General features: G+C 40.6%; 2 protein-coding genes across 7 annotated transcripts in view; one reads left to right on the top strand and one right to left on the bottom strand.

Annotated features, from left to right (window-relative positions):
- The window catches only part of flrt3 (fibronectin leucine rich transmembrane 3), a 31,316-nt gene extending 4,731 nt beyond the window's left edge, over positions 1–26,585 (bottom strand). The window contains exons 1-2 of one of the 3 annotated variants that reach the window (XM_070889815.1): positions 26,525–26,585; positions 25,656–25,760 (exon numbers count right to left, since the gene is read on the bottom strand). The gene's annotated coding sequence lies outside the window, so the exon portion shown is untranslated. Of the gene's footprint in view, positions 1–12,310; positions 12,491–25,655; positions 25,821–26,524 lie in introns of those variants that run through there. The other 2 variants (XM_070889816.1, XM_070889814.1) reach the window with 2 other exon arrangements.
- Positions 1–27,879, top strand: part of macrod2 (mono-ADP ribosylhydrolase 2) — a 1,460,169-nt gene that overhangs the window by 211,621 nt on the left and 1,220,669 nt on the right. The gene's annotated exons all lie outside the window — the stretch shown is intronic.

Here is a 27,879-nt window from a genome sequence, read left to right as displayed (position 1 = left end):
AAACATCCGATAGTCTGTGATGGTGGTTTAAGAAAATAGTAATTGCAGTCAGTCTAAATCAGCAGTTTGTGGGGAAAATGCTTTTGGAAATGCTAACACCTGCCTCAGCGATTATAAATAGCAACCGAGTCACGCAGCAGGTTTTTACATGCTGTTATTTCTCCACTCCAACAGTGAGTGTGAATGCTTGCAAATTTCATTGAACGATTCCTTTTTTAAAATATGTGGAATCTGCTTTCGTATTGACATGGTAACATTACAGATTTAAACAATTTAAATATTACATTTGTTTATGTTTGTGGTTGTTGCAACTTTTAAATTAACAAGAGTTTGAAATGAAAGCAGTGTTTTTGCATTGCATATCTTGAATTATAGACCTTCCGTGCAGTACATAATGTGCTGGATCTGTGAAAACCCACATTGTTCCATTTAATGGTACTTCTCCAACTACTTCTTTCACATTGCAGGGATGTTGGATAATATTGTCAGCTGTGCGTAATCGCCAGTAATGGAGCGCTGCAAAAGCGTAACACTGGTCTGAAAATATTGGGTGCTAAATGTTGTGCAGGGCTGCCAGTGGTACAGAATGCTGGGGTTTGGAGCCATGGAAGGGAAAGGCTGATGAGAGTATTACGGAAGCAGTTCGGCTCCTGAAGTTTGGCTCGTTCGTTGGAAAAATAAACATGGCCTTTCTTACATTGATAGTTCACAATGCTGTAAAACATCAACATCGTGCCGATCTTAGAGTTTCTAAGTGCATTTCAAAAAATAGGTCAGGACCATGTTATATTTTACATTATATATGTATATATTTTTAATATACATAAGTTACTTCAAAATGTTTAATAGTGGGTGGTGGGGTGGTGGGGAGGGGGGTCGGGGAGAGGGCGGGGGTTGGAAGGAGGAAGAGAGAAGATAGTACTGTACTTTTTTTTTCCTTCCCCTGAAGGGAGTGGTCCATGCAAGGTGCATTGGTCTGGTGTCCAAACGTGCTGTGACTATTTTTCACCATGCATGTTGACAGTGTATCAAGACCAATCTTCTCCTCCATGATTGAGGGATAAATATTGGCCAGGACACCAGAGAGAACTCCCTGCTCTTCTTCGAAATAGTGTCATGGGATCTTTTACATCCATCTGAGGGGGCAGAAAGGGGCCTCGGTTTAACGTCTCATCCGAAAGACGGCAGCTCTGACAGTGCAGCACTCTCTTCGTACTGCACTCCTCAGTACTTCACTGGAGTGATCGACAAGATGTGGCTGTTTTAGGTCAGCCTAGATATTTGTGCTGACATCTCTTGAACCCACAACTTCTGACTTTGAGGCGAGAGAGTGCCTGATACCCAATAACCATGGCTGGAATGTGCTTCTCAATTGAAAAAATATTTAATGGACCTCCAGTATCTCCTCCTTTAACTCAGCATCCAATTTCTTGCCTCGTGCCTTTGTGCAGTGCCTTGGAAACTCTCTGTTAAAAGGGTGCACCCATGCTTGCGCCCGCACGTACACTCTCTCTCTCTCTCGTGGGCGCACGCTCTCTCTCTCTCTTTTTGTTGTTGCGAAAATATGTGATGCATAAAATAGTAAATGTAATTCTAATTGTGCATTAGATTCAACTGCAATTTGGAATAATCTTCTAAAGCTCATGTAGTATTGTTACACATTACCTTCAAGATGAAAAAAATGTATGCTGTAAATCTAAAATAGTACACTAGCAGTCTGATCAACATAGGTACAGATAAATGATAGGTTAATGTTTTGATAGATATTAACTTCCCTGGTTTCTTTATAGATGCTTGGAGGCCTGTGTATTTTCTAGCACTGTTTTTTTTATAATTTCAACTCAACTTTTGGTGAATTAGAAATTTTTATCATGTACTAATACAAACAATAAGATCATAGAATGATACAGCACAGAAGGAGGCTATTCGGCCCATCGTGCTTCTGCCGGCTTTCTATAAGAGACATCCAATTAGTCCGACTCTCGTGCTATTTCCTCGTACCTAACTGCAAGGATAGATGGCGACAGGAATGTAGCATGTATCCACTATCCATTTCCTCCATTAACTGGAGTGACTGCTTCAGGTCACACCAGATACTTTAGCTGAAAGTGATGGGCACTGCCTCATTTCCACAACATTTCTCACAGCTGGGCGCCAAGAACCATTTCATTGATAATGGTCTGTGTTTAAGGTGCAACAGACACCAAAGCTGTGATGAGAGACACTGTTGACTCTTAAACAAGCAGTCATGAAAAGCTATCTGATTGTAACTTGGAGCCGCTGTCAATGTTGTCCTGACAGATTTTAAGCCAAAGGAGGTTAGCAATTGAAATTGTAGAGATCATTCTGTTCATTGATTTCCTCTAGGAATATGTGCAATATCTAAAATTTACTATTTGAATTCAATTTGGGTGTTATGTTGGGTGAAAGAAGGGAAATCTCTCTACATGCATTGATTGAAAGATTTTCGTGCAAAGTCGAACAATCACAAGATAGAGTTAGATGAATGCCTAACCTGTTTCTTTAGATGTTTTAATGCTTTGTTGTCACCTCCCAAATTAGATTTCATGGACTGGTCGAACTAGTGGCCCACAATGTACAAGTCTTACACGGTGAATAGCAACACAGAGTAAAGTTGGCAGAATCGCTAAGGCTGGATGCAGGTTTGCTGGTTCCTGGCCTCAGTGAATCTGGCAATTTGGTGTTCCCATTTACGGTCTGAGATGCACATCGGGAGCTAGCAGCTTAGCACTTGCCTAAACCTCTCATACAAGCAGCTTTAAATGATTTCAGGAAGTTTGGCTTCAGGATCCTACCCAGAGAACCAGTGCATGTAGCGATCACTCTCAGTACGAAGCACTCGAATTGCTTTTGCTCAATTATAGCCTGTGTTTCTTTTCATCCAACTCTCAGTTTAATTAAAAACGTTGTGGATTCATCTTTTCAATACAGTTTCATATCTTGTATATCTCTGTGGTCACTTTCCATTTGGAAATTCTGGGAGGCATATGTATCGGGAGGGTTAGACATGGCTTATGAAACCTACTTATAAAATGCCAATTTATCTCCAAGGCAAGCACTAGAAAAGTCAACATAGAATAAAAATGTGAATTGTAATTACAAAGACTTCAGACAGAGTAGCTATAGTTTCGAATGTATTTAATTTTGGTGCATATATAATGTTTCCAGTCATCTGTCTTGGAGGATTCGCAGCTGGTTAGAAAGCTGGACAAGGTAAAACAAATGAGGTTATAAAAATTAAAATTTGGGGGAAAAAAGAGAAAGACTTGCATTTATATAGCACCTTTTACGCCCTCAGGACGTCCCAATGCGCATTACAGCCAATTAAGTACACAGGACTTCATTTAGTTGTTCCACTGTGAGAGTATAATCAGAAGACCAACTTGTCAAAATTAAAGCTAGACAATTTATGGTGCCAGCTTTTTTCAATTATTTTGGTGGCTCTACCTTTATGTATGTTCTAATATTCCTTCAATAAATGAGCAAATATGTTGTAATACAATAAGGAAAAAGGGAACGTAACAAGCACTATGGATTATTTGGTGGTCATTTCAGACTCTGTTTAAGATTTTCTCATTACTTAGACAGCAAGTTTGTATATTATGCCTCTATGGCTGCGATTTTATTTTGAAAAACAGAACAGCAAATTAAGCTTGTGGAAAAATCAATCTTTTGATATATGATCAAAGCCTCCACGTGGCAATTAATGCACTCTAGGGATGACTTGACAAGGATTCAACATCTATTTACACACTATGCTGGAGTTGTTTGGTGAGAGAACCTTCTTAAATTATGCCCAAATCATTTGACTGAAAGTGAGAGGAAGACTGGAGTGAGCATGCATTGTTAGTGCAATACCCAACCAACCAGAATTCTGCAAACACCAAAGGTCTAATGGTATTTAGTTTTACTTTAAAGGTTTAAACAAGCTCATTTTTTAACACATTTGTTATGCAAATCCCCACTGGCAGAAATGTTGTTCCAAAGATAAAAACAGTCTGTTTTGGTGAAAGCACTGAAGCTCATTAAGTTCTTGTGTACCAAAGGACTTATTTCCTTTTTTTTCACCCCTCCAAATTGCAGTAGGATAAAAGGCGTGACAACTCTTTGAAAGTGGACACCGTTTCTGACTCGAGGATTAGCTGGAATGGTTGTGATTTTCATAAAGCTCCCATTAGCTTGGCTTCTCTGATTGTATGTGATTCCCGGCCTTGCTCTGCCGTTCACATCTCTCTGATAGCAGTGAAAAATCTCTTTGCATATCAAAAGCTACAGTGATCCTAACTAAATAGAAGTGGGGGAATCCTGCTGCCGTGCTCAGTCTGGCCTTTCCCGAAGCTGTCGCTCACCATTCACTGCAACTGAGTCCCAATAGCTGAGCCAGTGGTACAAAATTAAATGAACCTCCTTTGTGCAGACTATGTTGCCTGGTCTCTAAGTGCCATGTCAGGCAGCCCGTGCAGGATGAATTTTTAAATGAAACCTTGAATTATTACTGTAGCCTGATAGCAAGTGCCAAGTGGAAGTGAAAGGCATAGCAAGGATTATTTTAGTAGTAATTTTTTTTAAACTTCCTGATCATTTCATCATCATCATAAGCAGTCCCTCGGAATCGAGGAAGACTTACTTCCACTCCTGAAGTGAGTTCTTTGGTGGCTGAACAGTCCAATACGAGAGCCACAGACTCTGTCACAGGTGGAACAGATAGTCGTTGAGGAAAGGGGTGAGTGGGACTGGTTTGCCGCACGCTCTTTCTGCTGCTTGCGCTTGATTTCTGCATGCTCTCGGTATTGAAACTCGAGGTGATCAGCGCCCTCTCGGATGCACTTCCTCCACTTCGGGCAGTCTTGGGCCAGGGACTCCCAGGTGTCAGTGGGGAGGCTTTGAGTGTGCCCTTGTAGCGTTTCCGCTGCCCATCTTTGGCTCATTTGCCGTGAAGGAGCTCCGAGTAGAGCACTTGCTTTGGGAGTCTCGTGTCTGGCATGCAAACAATGTGGCCTGCGCAGTGGAACTGATCGAGCGTGGTCAGTGCTTCAATGCTGGGGATGTTAGCCTGAATGAGGACACTGATGTTGGTGCACCTGTCCTCCCAGGGGATTTGTAGGATTTTGCGGAGACATCGCTGGTGATATTTCTCCAGCAACTTGAGATGTCTACTGTACATGGTGCATGTCTCTGAGCCATACAAGAGGGCAGGTATTACTACAGCCCTGTAAACCATGAGCTTTGTGGCAGTTTTGAGGGCCTGGTCTTCAAACACTCTTTTCCTCAGGCAGCCGAAGGCTGCACTGGCGCACTGGAGGCGGTGTTGGATCTCGTCGTCGATGTCTGCTCTTGTTGATAAGAGGCTCCCGAGATATGGGAAGTGGTCCATGTTGTCCAGGGCCGCGCTGTGGATCTTGATGACTGGGGCGCAGTGCTGTGCGGTGAGGACAGGCATTTAACAGCAGGAGTATATGTCTTTTCTAAATAAGCCAATAAGAAGACACTGATTGCCCCAGTGTCATTTGGACTTCCAGAAGGCATTTGACAAGGTGCCACATAAAAGGTTACTGCACAAGATAAAAGTTCGCGGGGTTGGGGATAATATATTAGCATGGATAGAGGATTGACTAACGAACAGAGAGTAGGGATAAATGGTTCATTCTTGGGTTGGCAATCAGTAACCAGTGGGATGTCGCAGGAATCAGTGCTCGGACCCCAACTATTTACAATCTATATTAACGACTTGGAGGAAAGGACTGAGTGTAATGTCGCCAAGTTTGCCGACGATACAAAGATGGGAGGAAAAGCAATGTGTGAGGAGAACACACAAAATCTGCAAAAGGACATAGACAGGCTAAGTGAGTGGGCAAAATTTTGGCAGATGGAGTATAATGTTGGAAAGTGTGAGGTCATGCACTTTGGCAGAAAAAAATCAAAGAGCAAGTTATTATTTAAATGGAGAAAGATTGCAAAGTGCTGCAGTACAGCGGGACCTGGGGGTACTTGTGCATGAAACACAAAAGGTTAGTATGCAGATACAGCAAGTGATCAGGAAAGCCAATGGAATCTTGGCTTTTATTGCAAAGGGGATGGAGTATAAAAGCAGGGAAGTCTTGCTACAGTTGTACAGGGTATTGATGAGGCCACACCTGGAATACTGCGTGCAGTTTTGGTTTCCATATTTATGAAAGTATATACTTGATTTGGAGGCAGTTCAGAGAAGGTTCACTCGGTTGATTCCAGAGATGAGGAAAGGTTGAGTAGGTTGGGCCTCTACTCATTGGAATTCAGAAGAATGAGAGGTGATCTTATCGAAACGTATAAGATTATGACGAGGTGGATGCAGAGAGGATGTTTCCACTGATATGAAGAGACTAGAACGAAAGGGAGAACTGAGATGAGAAATTTCTTCTGAGGGTTGTAAATCTGTGGAATTTGCTGCCTCAGAGAGCTGTGGAAGCTGGGACATTGAATAAATTTAAGACAGAAATAGACAGTTTCTTAAACAATAAGGGAATAAGGGGTTATGGAGAGCGGGCAGGGAAGTGGACCTGAGTCCATGATCAGATCAGCCATGATCGTATTAAATGGCGGAGCAGGCTCGAGGGGCCGTATGGCCGACTCCTGCTCCTGTTCTTATGTCATCAAGCAAAAGTGCCTCTTTTTTAGAAGGGGCACAACTAATAAAGAATTAAAGCATAAACCCCCCCCCCCCCACAAAGGAAACATAAACTTGAATATTATTATTGATATCCACTATACATTCCAGTCCCCGTGATGAGTATGTGATGTGTTCATTATCATGAATGATGCGGCAGTAATATTATACAGTTGTGGTGCTTTATCTAAAGTTATTTGGGAACTGTGCGTCCTATACATAATGCTCCAGTCTCTCTTAAATGCCCTGTATCATTCTGCAGGGTTGCTTGGGTTGTTTTGTTGTTGGATCAGTTTTTATTAGTAACATGTTTAGCACAGTGTTGCAGGCGGGGATTGTGGTTGTTCAGGACCATCAGTTATTTCCCCCCAAAATTGTATCCTCCCTTCACCCTCCTCATGTCAAGTTTCTCTATGTCCTGGCCAATATTCATCCCTCAATTAACTCAAAAAAAGATTATCTGGTCATTATCACAATACTGTTTGTGGGAGCTTGCTGTGCATAAATTGGCTGCCGTGTCTCCTACATTACAACAGTGACGACATTCCAAAAGTACTTAATTGGCTGTAAAGTGCTTTGAAACGTTTGGTGGTTGTGAAAGGCGCTATATAAAGGCAAGTCTTTTTGTCAGATTTTATACCTCTTCACACTTCTAGACAGCTGCTGTAGGCTGTATGTTAACACCATTGAGCCGTGGAAAGGTTTCAATGATGTAAGTGAAAACAGTCTTTCGCTGTACATTTATTGTTACAATACAGTCACCACACATAGCCTTACAACTTCAATAAAGATTAAACTCCATTATGACATAACTTCATCAGGGAAATAAATAGTTAGAGATTCTAATTAGGGACATGTTGTCTTGACTTGTCATTTTTTATTGTCTCAGACCTGTACTGTGTTGTATGTAAGCAACTCTTGGGTAAGTCTCATTTTAACCTTCTAGAATATATGCTTTGTAAATACTGAATAGCTAAATGGCATTGAGGACCACTAACAAGATGCAAGTAGTTCATTCGATGTAAAGTGGTACAATGTGTTAAATACAGACCCAAACTAATAATAGTTTGATCTATTATCTCTGTCAGGATGTTTGCCATCAATATGCTGTGAAAACTGGCAATCACAGCACTGTGGCATGATTAATTTTCACTTCTAAACAGTTCAGATTTTATGTACTGTATGTAGTGATTTGTCCATGTTTTTAAGCTGCAGCAGATTCATGTGTGCCTTGGACAGTGAGTAATAAAGTTACAAAATATCAGTTTTGTTTTGATAATGCTTTTTTAAAAAAATGCAGAAACTGGACTGAATCCAACAGTAACACAAAGAACAGGAGGAAGAATATTTTTTGATGTTTCACTTAAATGTTTTATGTGCTCATTGATGGGGATATGCCTGCTTGTGTTTAACTAACATTAAGTTATATTGTTGGCAAAGGATTATCATCTGAGTTACTGGGTGTAAGCTGCTATGCCCCATTGTACCAGTCACCAATGTAGTGTGAATAACAGCATAGAAACAGGCCATTTGGCCCAACCAATCCATGCTGCATTTATGCTCCACTCGAGCCTCCTCCCATCCTTCCTCATCTAACTCTATCAGTATAACCCTCTATTTCTTTCTCCCTCATGTGTTTATCTAGTCTCTCCTTAAATGCATCTGTATTATTCACCTCATTTACTCCCTGTGATAATGACTTCCAAAGACATTATTCCCACTTTTCATTTTGAAACCTTTTTGGACAGACTGGAGCAAGCTTCTCTGTCCGTGACACACATTGGAGTTAATAGTAGATTTCTTTTGTAATTATAAAAATAATGCACAAGTCTCTACTATCTTACCTGAACTACCACACTTGTAGTTTGTGGAACAGCTGTTTGTAGAGAAATATCCTTCCCTTTTCAAAAAGAAGTGTTACCTGATATCTTGCTGAAATCTTTACTTGGCTCAGCCTAACAATAACACCTCAGAAAATGCTGGCATGCCTCACCAGCAGTGCTGTCTGGGACCTTCTCTTGATCATGTTTTGTGAAGGTTTCATCCTCTTTTGTTCAGAATCAAAAAAGCTCTCGACATTTCAGAATACTTTTGAATCCAGGATATTCTGTGTTTAGATTTTTGGGGCTCCTTCATCCGGCAAATGACACTATTTGTAGAAATGAATGTGCTTGTTTTTTGTAAAATGGTGCACTGATTCTAATGCCTTTTAGCCACGTTGATTGTGTGCAGAGGTTAATGATGGACAGAGCTGGTGATGCTTCATTAACTTTACAAATCAATGTTAAATTGAGCACTTCAAAAACAAAATGCACATTATCGCTTCAGCTTCTATCACTGTGCATTAAGCCTAATGCAGTTGAACAATGGAGTCACTATGGCAGCATAGGTTTCTGGTGCGGTAAGGAATTGTCTGAAGCACAAAGTGCCAGTGCTCTAGCTCACTCCTCAGATGATATTAGAATATTCCAGACAACTTTAGTTTTCATACTGAATACGATCAACTGAAAGTGTTATCAATGAGACATTGTTGGTTTTGATTGCTAAATATTACAGTTGCAGACCGCAAAACAGGAAGGTTTTGTATTACTCTTGCTGTTTTTTTTTAATGGATTTCTTAGTCTCTTCACTGTTGAGAACATTTTCACTCTGCAGTAGGTGCTGGCTGAGTGGTGATTAAATTAGTAAGGAAAAGCACACAAGTCTTACTTTCACAAGCAGATTCTACTTTGGGGAAAAAAAAAAAATTTATTTTAAATTTGGTCAGTGTAATAATTAAACTCTCTGAATGGGGCCACTTTTAAAACTATGTAAAACTTGTGCACAGATTTTAGAATAAACAGCACCAAACTTTTTACATTCTCCATTGTGACAAGTTAATTTTACAAATATTTCCCCAGTTTCTCACCATTGGCTCTGTGCCAGTCATGACCCTCGCAGCTATTTGCATGGTTCCTAAGGTATCTTGTACCTATAAACATCAGAATTAAGAACAAAGGCCAGGTTTGTTGCCTGAAGTACAGGGGAGCTTTTTGTTTTTCTCGTATAAACCCTGAATGGAATATTTCCAAGGAAGAATTTTAACAAATCTGTAACGGTTCCCCGAAAGACATGCCAGTATGTTATGTTTACATTATAAAATTGCTATCTATCAAAGAATACCAACGTTCTCTTTTCCTCTGCCATCCGAGCTGCAAATCCTTCTTCAGGGTTGATGGTTTTTTTTGTGTTTTGCCACTAAAAGATTACACTAGTCTTGAAACCCGAAGCCTGTTTATACAAAGAAGCTAACTGACGGATGTAGGAATGTGTGAGAGCTTTTTCTCCTACTCGCTGTTTTCCCCTAATTAACTCTTTTTTTTTTAAAAACTGCATATTTTTGTGTCATTAACGTTCTGCTGTATATTATCATCGTGAATTAGTACACACACAGCTTTGTGAGGTGAGGGCTGCTGTTGAATACAGTATTAACTAGGCTCTTACAACCAACTATCTTAGTGAGAAAACAGAATGTTAATCCTGGTTGTAAACATTTATAGTGTTGGTGGGTTCCACATTCTTGAACAAAACATTTTTTTTTAAATCATAAAATCAGTCTTTGCTAGCTTTTGTGTGAATAGCCTGCTTGATGGAATTCTAAATTTTATTTAAGGCATATGAGGACACTTGGTGTGACCAGAAGACTTTGTTTAATTGGCTAGCTTTTATCTAAAGCAGGTTTAAAAAAAACAAATCTCTTGAAACTTGAGCATTGTTTTTGCAAGCAAATTAAAATAGAATGAAGCTTAACCATGCAGAATTGGATGCTACCCCTTTTTAATTAGAATTTTGCGGCTTAAAATGTTACAAGATTCTAAATCTGTTCCAGATTCAGCTAATCGAAACAATCTGACTTTACAGCATGTTCATAGATAAGGTCAAAGACTCTCTTGTTTTTATTCCTTTCAGTGCTGATGTTTTCTTTTCAGCAGTTAAAAGTGGCTGCAGTTGCTCTTGTATAGCTTTTGCCCACTTGGGGGTGGTAGCTACTGCAAGATGCCAGCCTTAAAGGACCCTCGGGTCAGATGTTCACTGCTGGTGTTCACCTTAATTTGCTTTAATTATGACAAAACCTTCTGTCAAGAGAAACCACAGCAGCCTCCGGGTAAATAAAAAAGAAAGCTGTGAATTGTTGGGAAGTTGATCTGTTTTAGCATAACTTCCTATGCTGTTTATTCCGTCATTGCTGACTTCAGCTATCGATGCATTTTTATCAGAGGGAAGCTTGCCTGAACTGCTTAGTTTTGTAGTTTGTTGGGTGTAATTTATAATTGTGTTTTGGTCCCTGAAGTCAAAATAATAAAGCCTTTATTGTGTTACACAACCTGAAGCTGTGGATGCTAAATATACAGAGATTTTGTTGTATGTGTGTGTTTGGTGGGGAGAGGGAGATGTCTAGCTTGTCTCCTTTCAGCCCATTTTAAAGATAAGGTTGCTGCCGTTTTAGTCTAGTCACACAATTTTCAATCGTGTTTTTCCATATCATATCAGTAAACCATGGCCATTATTGCCGATTGGAGCAGGGAGGGAGAATATTCGCCTAATATAAACTTGGAGAAGAGAGGAATATGATTTTTTAAATTTCATATTACCAGACAATAGAACTGAAGAACTTTAAGGACTTGCCTACATTGTTATATGTAGTTCGGCTTCAAAATGTGTATAAGTTGGTATGACTTTTCAATTGCCACGTTCTGACTAGGCATGCAACAAAGACTTTATGGCTGAACTAATCTGGCTGGGATGCTGGAGCTAAATCTTGATAAAGCAATGCCTAAAATCCAATTAGGATTGCTAGGTTTTTTGCCAGCATGTTTGTTTCTGACTGGAACAAATATTGACCTGAATGTGTCTTTTGCTGCGGTACCATTAGATTAAAGGGTATCATTCTGCCAATCTGTATTCTGTACATTTTTAATTTTTTTTTTAACTTTTTGTTGATGTGAATTATTGATACTATAGTATGTAAGCACTTTGGTATGAATGGAAACATAAGCATTTTTTTTTAAAGTTAATATTTGCTTACAGGCTTGTTAGAAATGTTGAGATGTAGACTCCAGGCTTCCAATTGTATTAAAAGCTGCTGCCTTTTGATGAGAGGTCTGAAATGTTATGGAGGCTGCCAGGCTTCATTCTAGGCTGTAGAATTTTTTTCATTGGTCTCGTCAGTTTTTTTTTCACAAAAAAAATCTGTTGGACACAGCAAGCAGGAGGGCTTTTTTTAAAAGTGAGAACCAAGGTCGAGGAAGGGAAGCTGAGGGAAAAAAAGGATGGAGGTATAAATCTCACATCTCAGGGAGCAAATTGGACTTGGTTAGTTTAGTTTGATAGCTGCATCGGTGAAATATATGGAGTTGCTGTTTTGCAACCTTAGATGCGACGCTTGATATAGATTTCAAACCAGCTCGCTTCCAGGCAGTATTAGCTCTATGTACGGTGTTCAGCCTTTAATGGTGCTGAAATCTTATTGATTTCCTGTGACTATTAGGGGAACAATTGCCAAGGTTTGCCTTTCTCATACCAAATATTACCTAAAAAAAAAAACATATCAGCCTAATATCATAAGCTATTCTCATCTTTGTTACGAAAATAACCATAAACACTTACCAGGTTAAAAAGAAGAAACTTCAAGCATCCAACTTCTGTGAACACAGCAGTTAATTATTCCAGCTTGTTAACCAGAAATGGGAGGAAGAAATCATTTTGTCTGTCCTAAAGCAAGCAGCAAAAAGCAGTGGGGATTTCTGTCTTGTACCAAGCCCATTCAGTCCTTGTGCACTGTTACGAGTGGGAGTAGTCAGGCAAGTAGAGCTCTCCAGAAATTCTGAAGTTAAAGCTTTGTCTGCCAGTAGTTGAATAGACTGATGAGGTCACAGGTAGGCAGGGCTTGCCTGGCAGTGGATGAGGTTAAAACGCTGAATAATGAAGCTTAGACGAGTGCATTTCAGACACTAGAGGGAGTCAAAGCGGGGAGGGGGGCAGTGAAAAGTGAATGAGTCCGAGAAACGTTTAATAGATTTGACTTCTCATTTGTTAAAACACATTCTTTATTAACCAGCTGAATTATGTTTTTTTAAATCTTAACTTACTCATTATAAAAGAATGAAATGGGAAGTATATTAAGAGGATACGGCAAAATATTTAGACAGCAGAGTCCCATGGGTATAAATGATATCAGATGTTATCTGCATTTAAATGAAAACTAATCCTCTTGAGAGTCACTTATCCCAAGCTCTGTGAAGGATGGCTGCTCGATGAATACTACATTAATTCTGCCAAAAATTTGCAGAAATCAAACTTGTAAGTTATTTTTTTCCCCTTAAAATTAGCCTGAAGTTTTTTTGGGGGTGATGACGAGATGCTTCAAATACAATCTCCCAGAAGTATTTCATAGTTGACTCTTCAGCACCATTATTTATTTTACCCTTTATTATCTGCAGCATGTTTGTTGGGACATTGAAGTGTTAGATCATCACACAGTGCTATCAAAAAGGAAGGTCAGCAGATGATTAAAAACAATGTTGGTTCCAATTGCTTTGTGATTCCAAGGGAACCAAGGACATTTTGTGTTCAACTTTAAATTACCTTTTGCGCCATTTGCATTGGCCTTCAGATGACAAATGAAGCCAGGTGCCTGCAATAATTGGGGAGATTCGGATTGTAGCTAATGATCAAAACTAAAAACAGATCATCTGGTCACTTTTTCAAAGTAGAGCAGGGGAGTTAGTCCTGGTCTCCTGGCCAATATTTATCTCTCAATCAACATCACTAAAACAGATTATCTGGTCATTATCACATTGCTGTTTGTGGGAGCTTGCTATGCGCAAATTGGCCACCGCGTTTCCCCACGTCTACAACAGCGACTACACTTTCAAAAGCACCTTTGAAAGCACTTTTTGGGACAGCCCTGAGATTGAGAAAGGTGCAATATAAATGCAAGTCTTTCTTAACTGAGCATTTTAATCTCTGAATGTATCCCAACTTTGAGGAACGGGTAGGAACTGGTAGGTTTCATGGCAGATGGAATTCAGAGCCTGTGCAAAATCATTAGGCTGAAAATTGTTCTCATTGTCATAGGAACATGATCACACAGGTACTTAAGGCCAATGGCATAGCGATATGTAGATTCCACAATGAACTGAAATAGGCTGGATGGCAGACAACACTGTACAGCATTTGTTTCCAAACTAAAGTCCCTGGACTCCTCTAGAGGTTATCTGACTTCGATCAGTCTGACATCAGAAATTCTGAGTTTCACTGTAATCATGCTCTTACTCAGACAATTATTTCTGTTAAAATGTTATGTGCTGATAGTACTGTTTACCTCTGGGCAGCTGATAATGCCTTTCAAAAGTTAAACGTGGGGGGCTGGTAGGAGGGGGGTTCTTGGGAAGGTGGTGTTGGGGCTGAAATTGTGGTCGGAGGCTTCCCGCGGGCAGATGCCTCTGACCTGAAAAATTTCTATGCAAGTACCTGGTGGTCCCAAAAGAGCGTGAGATTCCGTTGGAGAGGCCGCCTTTTCCCGCACTGCGAAGCACGCTCCCATCCTCCAGGTTCAAACACAGAAGATGCAATCACGTATGACTGCTCAACCAATCAGGTAAAGTATTCTCAATTAATAGCAATGGGAACTCCGTATCTACGAGTTTTCATTGCTTTTAATTGAGAAAAAAAAAACAAACACAATAACACCTAATAAAAAAATTAAAAACACACCACATAATTAAAATTAATTGAAATTAAATAAATATCTTAAGAGAAAAAAAAATTCCGAGTTTTTTAAAAGTTTTTTTAATTATGGTTTAAAATAAATTTAACGTAGTGGGCAGGGTTTTAAAAAATTAAATGTGTTTTTTTTAATTTAATTTAATTATTTTTGTATGCTTTTAAACTCTTTCTCAGTCGGATATGCGCCTGCTTTTATCAGGTGCAAGAATTTTGAGGATATTTGCTGGGCAAGATATGGCTCCAGCTTGATGGATCAAAAAAAGCCGGTTTTCAGCACGTGTGCATTTGTGCGCTGAAAACCGGCTTTTGCGATGCCTTCCTGGGTCTGTGGACACTCCGTATGGACCCGGGGAGGCCAGAATGCAGGCCAATATTTGCAGAGTCCCCTAAAGCATTGATATTTGCAGGGGGTCCCTGAGAATGTTGATATTTGAAGGGAGTCCCTGAGACTGTGTCAATATTTGAAGGGGTCTCGACACAAAAGTTTGAAAAGCACTGTTTTAGGGCATCCTTTAATGTAAGCACAGGACACTGAAATTTGTGTCGCCACTCGGGGAGGCTTTGAACCTGAGGAGTACATGTAATTAAAAGTATTTGCTTAATTTCAAAATGATACCTTCCTTTATAAAAAAAAGTGTTTGGTAAACCTTTTTGTTTTTGTTTCCACATCAAAATCCTTCATTGTATTACTTACACGTGATGACAAAATTCTGTTTCTATCCCCTCCCGAAATAGTAAAAGGTTAGCCAGCATTTCTCCATGAAGATATTATTTCTGTCGAGGGTTCGCCCCCACCTGCTTGGCCCTGGAGGAACAGCATTTGGCTTATTTTAGTTATGAGTCCTCAGATCAACATCAATTACACCACTGTGCATCTCAGACCCCTTTTAAACACAGTTGTGCAGCAAGGATGGCAGTGCGTCCATCGTTGCCTAGGGGCAGACATTAAAGGCTGAATACCATGTTTCAGCAGTAGCCTCTTAAGTTTCGATGAACCCTCTGTCTTGTACCACTAGGAGGAATTTACACTGCTGCAAAACGAAGTGAACGCTATTTGACCGTGGTGTGATATCTGCATCTTAAATATGGCTTTCTGAAAGAATAACTTGAGAACGTAAGACAAGCAAAAGGCAAGGAAAGACCTTTCAGTACGCCAACTCTCTTATTTTAGCATCAAGCTGAACTTTGAACATCACTAATGTTGAAGGAACAAGAAAGAACTTGTATTTATGTAGCATCTTTCATGTCCTCGAGATGTCCCAAAGTGCTTCGCAGCCAATGAATTACTTTTGAAATGCAGTCACATTTTGTAGGTGAATGTGGCAACCAATTTATACAAGGCAAGGCTCCACAGATGGTAATGAGATGAATGACCAGTTAATCTGTTGTTGGAGGTGTTGTCTGAGGGATAAATGTTGGCTAGAACACCGGGAAAACTCCCTTGCTTGTCTTCGAATAGTGCCAGAGGATCTTTTATGTCCACCTGAACAAACAAGCGGGGACCTCGTTTTAACATCTCATTCGAAAGACAGCATCTTCAACACTGCGGCACTCCCTCAGTACTGCAGTGAAGTGTTAGTCTAGATTGGGGTGGATCATCTTTAAATAAAGAAATTCATCTGAATAAATCTGCTTTAAATTAAACTTTTACAAGTAATCCAATAGTCTTACATTTCCAGCTTATTTTGAAGCAAGATTTTAGGTTTTTTAAGGCTGAGATGTATAGATTTTTGGAGGTTTCTGGGGATCGGGTGGGAAAGTGGAGTTGAAGTTGAAAATAAACCATAATCCTATTGAATGGCGGAGCAGGCTTGAAGGGCCGTCCGTATGGCCTATTCCTTCTCCTAATTCTAATGATTTTATTTTACCTGTGCCATTTAATATTTTATGCACTTTGCGGCGATCCTAAACGGCCTTTTTCTAAGCTGCGCCATTTCAAAAAATATATGACACAAGCGCGTAATGTGTGCAGTTATTTTTAAGTATGGATTCTACAAAGGTGAAGATATGTATTCTAAAGAGGTGCCGGTTTTTAAAACTAAGCCTAATTTGACCACCTTAATGAGCATCTCAGCTGTGTCAATGACCGTCTTGGTCAAGCTTGTAAGGGTCATAAAAGATTTACAGTCCAATTTAGATTATCAGGAAGGTTATTGTTTTGCAGGCCAGAGATTTGGAAAACTGCCAGATGAACCTTCCCAAAACTGGAGCAAGTCTGCCTGAACAATGCAACGTTCCAAGAATTTGTGTGCCTTGTGATCATGTTGGCTTCTTTTGCATAAGTGCCGTGATTTTTTTTTTCTCCAATAAAATTGAGGCAAATAATAATTCTTGTATTTCTAATTTTTTTCTCTTGTGTTGATGAAGTGTTCAAGGTATCGTACAGACTTGAGGGGTCGGGGGGAGCGGGGGAACATGTGATGGTTATACCCATAAGCCCATGTCTTGGCTGTCAGTGGTGTCTGGAATTAAGCAGTTAGAAATTTGTGCATTAGGCTTTTGTTTAGCTTTGTGCACCAGACCAGTGACACAAATAGCTACCTCAGCTGTGTTTCGTTCTCTCTGGTGGCAGTGGGAAAACCTATATTGTGGAGTACCCCCCTGATGTAATCACAACCTGCTCTATCCATTTCTTCCCTGGGGCTCGTCAAAGATAAACACTAGATGCTTATCTAATCGAGCATTACTCAAAAGGTAGACTTGAATGTTGACTGGTGAAACCATGCAATTAGGGAATAGGGCTTTCACAGTTTCCTTAAAATCTTTTAAGTGCTTTTTGATGATTTTTTCAGCACTTGTGTTCTATTAATAGTGTAAACTGACTAAGGAATAATAATATGCATTCATTAGTTCAAATGATTTTATCCCTCCCTTTAATGGGATACAAAGTGTATCTGTTCTAGTAGCAGATGGCCAAAAATAGGTTTTAGTCGGCCAAATATTGCGGTGGATGCTTCTGACCGAAATTGTTTAAACGTAAGTACCTGGTGGTCCCGGAGGAACGAACACTTCCTACCCGAAGCCTAGGTGTGCATCCCAGCACAGAGGCCCATGCATTCCAGGAACATAAGTGCTTCCTGGGATTATGTGGGCCTGGACTACTAATGAACATGGAGTATTCTCATTGATAGTAATGGTTGGTTCCGTTTGCATGAGCTCCCATTACTAGCAATGAGAATACCCCAAAAAACACAGAAACACCACACAATAAATAATAAAAAAAACATCTTAGATATTTTAGAATTAATTGAAATTTAATTAAATAAAATGTTTTCGGAAAAAATTTATTTTTTTGAAAATGTTTGAAAAATGTTTTAATAGGGTTACCTTGATGGACAGGGTTTTTAATTCAGAACTTAGTGATAAAATTAATTTAAAAAAAAAACTCAACGCTGGTAAAAGCAGGCGTAAGAGTTTTAAGGACATTCGCTGGGCAAGAGATGGACAAATAGCCCAAATCTCCGCCCACGAAGGCGCTTCTCCCGGAACTTGCGGGGTCATTTTGGGCTTGTGCGCACATCGTACGGATGTGGAGAGGCTGCAATTTACAGCCCATTATGTTCAATTTTCTCATCTTCCCCCTTACCTTAGCTGAAGGTGGCATGGTGGAACAGTTCTTGGTATCTCACTGAAGTAGCCATTCTATAATTGGCCTGAACAGTGAGCTATGGTGATCAATTTGATTCTAGGGCCATCACACCCAAGTTTGATGCTGTTCTCAGCTGGTGTTCATGGATACTGGTAACGATAAGGAGCAAGAACACTACCATCCCACCTTGCTGAGATGCTAATCTGCCCCCCTCAGGTGGACATAAAAAATCCCACTGCATTATTTTGAAGAAGAGCAGGCAAGTTATTCCCAGAATCCTCGGCCAATATGTATCCCTCAACCAATATCACTAAAGCAGATGATCTAGTCATTATCACATTGCTGTTTGTGGGAGCTTGCTGTGTGCAAATTGACTGCCGTGTTTGCTGCATTACAATAGTGACTATATTTTAAAAATATATAAATTGGCTTTAAAGTGCATTGAGACGTCCTGAGGTCGTGAAAGGTGCTGTATAAATGTAAGTCTATTTCCTTATTTCTTTCCTTTAACGTAGGAACAAGTCCCACAGCACTAAGTGCTGGATAGTGATCAAAAAGCAGGCTCGAGAGCTGATTTTCCCTCACTGACTCGGGCCGAGGATGAATTGCAGCATCCCTAATATTGCTGCATCTGAGGTTCAATTAATTCAGCACAAATTACATAGAATTACATAGAACGTATAGCACAGAAACAGGCCATTCAGCCCAACTGTGCTGGAGTCTCCTTCCACCCTTCTGCATCTAACCCCATCAACATATCCTTCTATTCCTTTCTCCCTCATGTATTTATCTAGCTTCCAATAAAATGCACCTATGCTATTTGCCTTAACCACTCCTTATGATAGCGACTTCCATATTCAAACCACTCTCTGGGTAAAAAATTTCTCCTGAATTTGCGATTGGATTTATGAGTGACTATCTTGTATTCTTGGCTAGTTCTGGCCTCCCCCGCAAGTTGAAACATCTTCTTTACATCTACCCTATCAAACCCTTTCATAATCTTAAAGACCTCTATCAACCTTCAGCCTTCTCTTTTCTAGAGAAAAGAGCCCCAGCCTGTTCAGTCTTTCCTAATAGATATAACCACCCTATTCTGATTACATCCTTATAAATCTTTGTTTGCATCTTTGCAAGTGCCTCTACCCTTTTCAAAATATAGAGATCAAACCTGGGACTTTTCTGGGTTGTATGGCCGTGGTAGTTGCTGCCTTAACCAACCGAGCCATCAGTGTCTTTAAGTATAATTTTAACAATCTATTTTACTGTTGAATTGTTTGTGTTCCATTAAGATTGTAATATATACATGCTAAAAAATATAGCTGGTAGGAACATGGGAGGAGGCCATTCAATCAGACCATGGCTGATCTGCGACCTAACTCCATATACCTGTCTTTGGCCCATGTCCCTTAATGATCAATCTCAGATTTAAAATTAACACTTGACCGAGCATCAACAGCTGTTTGCGGAAGAAAGTTCCAAACTTTTATCACCCTTTGCATCTAATTGTTGGTTGAAAATAAGCAAGACTAATTTAGTCAAGTGACCCCTTTACTCTGGTGATTTTTTAATATGACATAACATTTTAACTAAATTGGACTTGTCGACCAAACCAATTCAAATTTACACATCCATCACAAATATGTGTGATAACAAGAGACATTGCAGTGAAAAATAGAGGAGGCTGCATGGATTGAATGGATGCTTGGTTTGTTTTCACATCAAATCTAGATTCACATTCCAGACTCTCTCATAGCTAGTTTTTCCTTGGTGGATAAAGATGGCATTAAATGTTTTCATTAAATGTACATTGCCCTATCAATGTGCTCAGTATTGCTTTTTGTAGTTCAATATATTTTGTAAGTGTGCTTGCTTAAATTGTGAAGTTACTCCTTGTTATGTGCAGCAAAATGGTTAAAATGTTACATTAAAAATCATACCTTGCAACGCTAAGGCATTTCACCGTCTCAAATTAGTTCATAAAAATGCAATAACTCAGTTGACCACCTGAGAATGGGTGATTGAGGGTTTTATTGCTCCTTGGTTTGTGTAATTCATTTCTCTTGCGGGGCAAAGGTTTTACATGTATTGAAGAAACTCTGTCATTGCTGCATCTCATTGAGACATACTCAATTGGGCTGGAACGCTAAATGTGATTGGCTGTAGTGCTCACACATCAGGAAAGAACTTTTACTTTTGCCCGTAATTTATGTTAGTTAATTACTCAGCAGGGTTAATGACAATGATACCTATGACCATTATTGGGTGACAATCATAGAACACACACTCCTAAAATGGTGCATCTCCTTTTAAAAAAAAATCTTCTGCTCTTGAAGTAAATTTAATTCAGAGGCACATAACGGATTTATGTCTCTCTTTTGAGACTTATCTCTGCAATGTCCAATAGATAAAAAGAAAGGTTTACATTTATATAGCGCCTTTCACAACCTCAGGATATCCCAAAATACTTTACAGCCATTGAAGTATTTTTGAAGTGTAATCACTGATGTAATGTAGGCAATGTGGCAGCCAATTTGCTATTTGTGGGACATTGCTGATCGCAATGTGATAATCACCAGATAATCTGTTTTCGTGATGCTGGCTCCCAGGACACCGGGGAGAACTCCCCATCTCTTCGATATAGTGGCACGGGATTAAAATATATTCCATGCACTTGTCTAATGCTTAGTTAATCAATCTTTGTAAACTGTAGCTCAACATGTTCAGTGCATTTTGGATGTGCAGGCGGGGGTGATCTTTACCAGCGGTTTAAGAAGGTGACTGACCACCACCTTCTCGAGGGCAATTAAGGATGAGCAATAAATGCTAGCCTTACCGGCAATGTCCACATCCCATAAATAAATTTAAAAAAATTAAACTATCTGCTCCGCTCTCTTTTTTTTGCCGGCAAAACAGAAATGTGCAGAGGCAAAAAAATCAAAAGTTAGGGGAACCATGACAGGAATTAAGCATCAAGCTCAAAAGCAAAACAGTCGTAAAGAGAGTAGCAAGGCAAAGGTCAGGAGAGGAGAGAAAGGTCAACAGCAACGGGAATGGTAGCGCAATAAACGAGAAAACCGGGTCTAAAACGTTCTCCAGCAAGTCAGCCTCGAGTAATGGCTGATTGCTCACGGACAGTTCTGCAAGGCATGCTGAGCTCCTGTTAAAAGAAAGACTTGCATTTATTTCACACCTTTCATCACCTCAGGATGTCCCAAAATGCTGTATAACCAGTAAAATAGTTTTGAAGTGTAGTCTCTGTTGTAATGTAGAAAAACACCATATCTTTCACAAACAAAGTCATTGAAAGTTCAAAAATACTGCACAAAACACTGAAAATGAAATGAGATAACTCCCAAAATCTGGTCATGTTTTCTGCAGTAGAACTATAAAGTTACTTTTTATTGTGTGATAATATGCTCAGGCTTTTTCTTCAGTTCTGTTAATACTTTGTCATTGAATTCCAAGTGTAAATAGCTTCTTTAATATTTGCCATTTTTATTTTACACAAGAACTACACAGCATGGATCTGCAGATGCTTTATTGTTTAACCTTTCAGAGAACAGAAATAGTTTTACCATGGCCTTTGATTACAACAGTAAAATAGCTCTGGTCTGAGTTATTGGATAATTGTTGAATACAGGTGTGGGCTTGCCCGTCGAGTTGAGAACTATTATCATTAGTAACTTTCTTTTATCTAGTTATTTGATCTATAGAATTCTTTTATTGCTTATATTAATCTTGGTGACAGTGTGAGGAGCAAAGCTAACATCCGTAGAGATGGTCATTAACCTTGGATAACTCAGCTTCAACTGTGCAGACTATTTAGCTCTTTCTCACTGTCAGGCTAAATGACTCCTCCGGGCCTATTCCCCAGATGGTGTCATCAGCATTCAATGCTTTATTTATTTTGCTGGAAGTGGTTTATGTTTTTGAAAATATTTTACTGGGTTAATATTAGAAATGTTGAAGTGACATTTGATCCTTAATCTCCTCTCCTACACAATCTCTGCTGCTCTGCAAAGCCCCATGCTCCTAATCCCACCGAATCTCATTTCATCATCACTTCAATAATGTCCAATCTACAAAAGTAAACATTCCTAAATAGCCTATTAGTTCTCTCCACGTAAGTGGGAAAGTACTCCATTATAGTCTGTTGATAAACAAATGGTAGTGTTTACTCGACAGCAAACTCTAGAAGCTGGAAAATATCGTGGATGAGAGTCTTTGAAAAGAGCAGGCGGGGGTTCTCTCAACACCTTTTAACTGAAGTGTTACTGGAGCAAAAATACAAAAGTTCCGAGTGTTCAGTTCAAACTTCCATGTTTTTGCTGAGAAAATGGATTGCTGCAGCTCGGGTTTCAGCTCGAGAAGTTGATGCAGGAAGCAGGGGCGAAGCTTCACGTTCTCCTTCTCCCTGCGGACCCCTCTCCTTCCCGAAACACACCGTTGTCAGATACTCCGAGCTGTGCATTCCTCATACGCAGAAGTTCAAATGTGCACTTCACTATCATTACCTGCAGTACTCTTGCTGAATCGCACATGAGGCTGAGGGCAATCTGTATCTTGTTGTTTCTGCTATATAATTTTATATTGATACTGGGAGAGTATCACAGTCACTTTTTTACGGTTGCATTTTCTGCCACTCCAACGCATGCTTTTGGGAAAATTCAGATCCTGAATCGTGTGTTGACATTCGAGTTACCGGGCACCTGCTGCCAATGCACATGGTCAGTATAAAGGTGTCTTTGGTCATCTGTGCCTCAGCCACTACTGAGCTCAAATTGGTGAGATGTCATTCCTAAACGTGTCTCTAGCCCACCTAAAGGATCTTCCGAAAGCCTACACAAAGCTTTCCCTAAAGGTTGAAGTGCGTTTGTTGATGCTAATTGGTGCATTAGTCTGGATGGATGAGAACTGCCGTGGCTTCAGAAGATAGTGTGGTGATAAATGGAAAATAAAGGGAGTGCAACAAAGGTTCACCAGACTGATTACTGGGTGGGGGTGGGGGATTGTCCTCTGAGGAGAGATTGAGGAGACCAGGCCTATATTCCGTAGAATTTAAAAGAATGAGAGGTGATTTCATTGAAACATATCAAATTCTTTCAAGGCTTGTCAGGGTAGATGCAGAGAGGATATTTCCCCTGGCTGTGGAGTCGAGAACTAGGGGTTACAGTCTCCGAATAAGTGTTCAGCCATTAAGGACTGAGATGAAGCGAAATTTCTTCTCTCAAAGGGTTGTGAATCTTTGGGAATTCGCCATCCAAAGGGCTGTTGGATGCTCAGTCATTCAGTACATTAAAGACAGAGATCGATAGATTTTTGGATACTAAGGGAATCAAGGGATATGGGGATTGTGCGGGAAGGTGGTGTTGCGGTAAAAAATCTGTTCGTGATAGGGAACAGATTGACTGCAGTATAAACTTGCTGTTGAGAAGAGGCTCTTTGGGCAAGTAATGAGTGGAAATGATATTGGTTAGCTTCACAGACTTGATTCAGTTATGCAGATGAATCTTAATTTGGATAAATTCTATGGGCTCGACTTTTGGATTTTGGCGAAAACAATAGTTTTTCACCCAAATTACTGTTTTTAGGCTGAACTTTCAGCCTTTATGTCATTGGTAAAGCCGGCGGTGCACGAGAATTCACGGCCCAAACCGCAATTTTCGGCATCTTTAATCCGGGGCCGGTAGCACTGCGAGAGAGGCCTTGGGAGAGGGGGAAAAAATTGCAAAGAACATTCACAGAACCCATACCTACTAAATCGCTGAAAAAGAATAATAAAAAAAAAAATTTAACTTGCCTTTTTTGCAGGTCTTTATACTTACTGCTGCTGGCAGGGCTGCACCGACAGGTTTGACCCTGTTAGTATTCTTCTGGGTGCAGAGTACGGGTCCAGAGAGAGCCGAAGGTACGGCGGTAACTCAATCTGCGGTGTTTCACGTTGGCGCTCCTCTCTCCGGCGGTATGTGGAAACGCTGCCGCAAAAAGGTGTACGAAGATCCCACCGACCGGGTTTTCGCCGCCGAAGGTCAAATTGTGGCAAAAAGCCGGTCGCAAAGTCGGTGACAATCCAACCCAAAGTGTTTTTTTTAAGATTCCTTTTGGTAGAGGTCAAAAAGCAAACATATTTAATAATTGGTCATTGATCATCCTCTGGAAAGATCTGGCTGGTGTGAGATAGTTACTCAATAAGGGAATTGGGTTCAGGGGTGCATCAGGAGGGCACTAGATTATACATCAGAACAAGTCATACCCAACAATGAACAAACCAATGCCCATGGCGTTCTGCAGTATAGGGTGCAGTTTGGGTGCCTCTACCTCAAAAAAAAATGTAAATGTATCAGAAGGGGTTCAGGGAAGAGTGACCAAGATGATCCCCGGTCTTAGGCGACTAAATTATGAGGAAAGACTCGAGCAACTAACTTATTTTACACTATGAAACGAAGACTGAGGGGAAACATGATACAGCTATTCAAAATAATGAAACGCATGGACGAGGTGGAAGTGAGCATGCTATTCATCGTGAACCACAAGCATAGATCTAGAGGGCACAAGTACAAAGTTTACAACCCTCAAGCAGTGTTAGAAAACAGAAAAAAAACATTTCCCCTACAGGATCTTGGGCATGTGGAACAAATATCCAGAGAGCGAAAACAGGAACAAGAGTCGGCCATTCAGCCCCTTGAGCCTGTTCCGCCATTCAATTAGATCATGGCTGATCAGTATCTAAACTCCATCTACCCGCTTTTGCTCCATAACCCTTAATACACTTTACCTAATAAAAAGCTATCAATCTCAGTTGTGAACTTTTCAGTTGACCCAGCCTCAACAGATTTTTGACAGAGCTTCAGATTTCCACTGCCCTTTATGTGAAGAAGTGCCTCCTGACATCACCGCTGAATGACCTAACTCTAATATTAAGGTTATGCCCACTTGTTCTGGACTCCCCAATTAGAGGAAATAGTTTCTCTTTATCTACTCTTATCAACTCTCTTATCAACTTATCTTAAACACTTCAGTTAGATCATCCCTCAATCTTTTATATTCAGTGGAATACAAGCCTAATAAAATAAAAAGGAAAATCTGCTGGAACCCTCGCTGAGGCGGGAAGGATAAAATGTTGGAAATGCACTGCAGGTCAGTCCGTGTCTGTGAGGAGTAAAGATGTTTCGGGTGGATTCTGGTGAAAGATACACACCCAAAATGTTGTAACCTGTCTTTTGTCTCAAGATGCCGACTGATCTGCTGTGTAGCGCCAGCGCTTTTATGTTTTATCCCAGAGACGGTCGATGATTTGGGGTCAGTTGGCATTTTTAAAGAGCTGAATTGTTATTGGTTGAGAGGCAAGATTGAGGATACTTGCACCCTCCGGTGTAGAGAATTCCAAAGATTCGCAACTCTGAGAGTGAAGAAAATTCTCCTCATCTCAGTCCTAAATCCTGATACTGTGCCCCCCTCGTTCGAGACTTCCCAGTAAGGAACAATTGGACTATTTTCAGCGGATTCTGGACATTGCGAGATGAGCCAAAAGGTGGAGAAAAATGCAGTCATGATGCTGGGGAAGTACATAAACAATGAGAATCTAAAAGAAATGAGCTGCTGATTTTTCATTCACCGCTGTTCTCAGTGACCTACCTTGGCTCCTGATTCCCCAATGCCTCAAATTTAAAATTCATGTCATTGTCTTTAAATTCTTGTAATGTCCTCCTCAGGGTCTTGCTTCTCCTTTTCTCCAACCTCCTTAAGTTGGGCACAAATTAAAAAGAATATTTTCATTACTGAGACTGATGACTAATTAGATGTTTATTTTACGGAGTAGCTATTTGTACTAAGTCTCCCTTCTGCGCATACGTCTCCTGAAGCATGTGCAGAAGCGAGAGTTAGGATAAATATCACTGACTCCGACACCCCACCCCACCCCCCCCCAGCGCAATTCCCACAAACCCTTTTCTGCGCATGTGTCCATCACCATGTTGCCTTCGATCCATCCAGCAGCAGCCGAACGCATCCTCTGAGCCACCCGCAGCGCCACAAGCGTCTGCTGGGGGAAGGAAGAAAGAGCTTGCGGAAGCAGGGTGACAGAAAAGCGCAAAGAGAGAGCTTGGTAGGGGGAGGAGAGAGAGAGATTTGGTGGGGGGGAAGAGAGAGCTTTGGGGGGCGGGTGGAAAAAGAGAGAGAGAGAGAGAGAGCCTAGGGAGGGAGGGAGAGAGCTTGAAGCCGGGGAGTGGGAATCGGAGGGGAGAGAGGGATCTCGGAGAAGGCGGACGATGTTCTTCCGATCCCCTGTTGCGTGCGGGACAACGTTGGGATAGATGAAATCCACAAGTCACGACACTATTACTATTCACTTCATACCCAATAAACCTGTTAACAATCTGCACACAATGCCCCATCTATGGCGGGGGAGGGGAGTAAGAATTTGCGCTTGAGTAAGGGACTTTGGCTGTGGTAGGCAGCACATATGCTGCAGTAAGGGACTTCAGCTGGCAGACGGATGCACTTACGCTGAGGTAATGGACTTCGGCTGGAACTTGGTGGCTTTTGGGGAGTTCTATCCTCTGGCTTCTGAAGTCAAAATGGATCAAATTACAAATTGGAAAATCACTTGGGCTGGGCAGTTCCAGTTACACATTCCAGAGGAACTTCAGGGTGTGGCTTATCTTCCAAGGAGACCAATCAGCAATGTGAAAATTGAGAGCCAATCAGAGAAACAGCTACTTTTCAGTTAGTACAAATAGACACGGCCTTTATTTTAATAACCGACACGCCATTACATTATTCAGGGAGCGCTGCACTGTCTGAGGAGGCATAAAACTCAGCCCTCTCAGGTGGATGTAAAAGATCCCCTGGCACTATTTCAAGATGATCAGGAGTGTTCGCCTGATGCCTGGCCAACATTTATCCCTCAATCAATATCACTAACAGCGATTATCTGGTCATTTATCTCATTGCTGTTTGTGCGACTTTGTTGTGCACAAATTGGCTGCTGCGTTTGCCTCCATTACAACAATTACTCGACTTAAAAAGTACTTAATTGGTTGTGAAGTATTTTGGGATGTCCTGAGGTCACAAAAGATGCAAGTTCTTTCTTTTTCCAATTATTGGTCAGGACAAGCATCTGAGATGCTGATGTGGTGCCACTTAATCTACAACAGTATTGTGACCTGAATTTTGAGCTTTAAAGTTGCTGCAATGATATCAACCCCAATTTTGGATTGATCAGACATCGGAAGTATTTGAAAGAATACTCACTCTAATGCAGTACATCTGTCCTCTGGGGATGGCCAGAAGCTCAAGTTTGAAATTGCTGACTTTAATACTTGCCTGTCGCCAATCTCTTCTCACTTCCACAAAGGATTATATAAATAGTATGTAAGGGCAAACAGCCAGGAAAAGCGACAAATCAAGTGAACTGCTCTGTCCTGGATGTTGTTGAACTTCTCAAGTGTTGCTAAATCAATCTGGGTGACCATTCCATCAAACGGCTGACTTGAGCCAGGTGGATGGTAGAGAGGTTCTGAAGAGTCAGAAGTTGAACCAGATGTTAGTGTTCAGCCTCTGTCCTGCTGTTGGAGCCGTGTTGTTGATGTGGCTGGTCCAGTTAATCTACAGGTTGTTGTTTGTGTGGGACTCAATGATGCCAATGAAGGTTGGGAGAGGTCGATACAGCTTTTCTTGTTGGAGGTGGTCATTGCCTGACACTTATATGGTGTGAATGTTGCCTGCAAATTGTTCAGGTCCAACAATGGTCAGTCACAAGCTGCTTCTGATATGTTCTTACTATACAGTACAAATGCACACGAGGCCCATGCTTGAGAGAAGGTCACTCTGTGACCAGCAACTTTTATTCCAGCACTGA

The sequence above is a fragment of the Pristiophorus japonicus genome, chromosome 9 (assembly GCF_044704955.1).
Source record: "Pristiophorus japonicus isolate sPriJap1 chromosome 9, sPriJap1.hap1, whole genome shotgun sequence".
NCBI lineage: Eukaryota > Metazoa > Chordata > Chondrichthyes > Pristiophoridae > Pristiophorus > Pristiophorus japonicus.
This window is presented reverse-complemented; position numbering and strand designations above follow the sequence as displayed.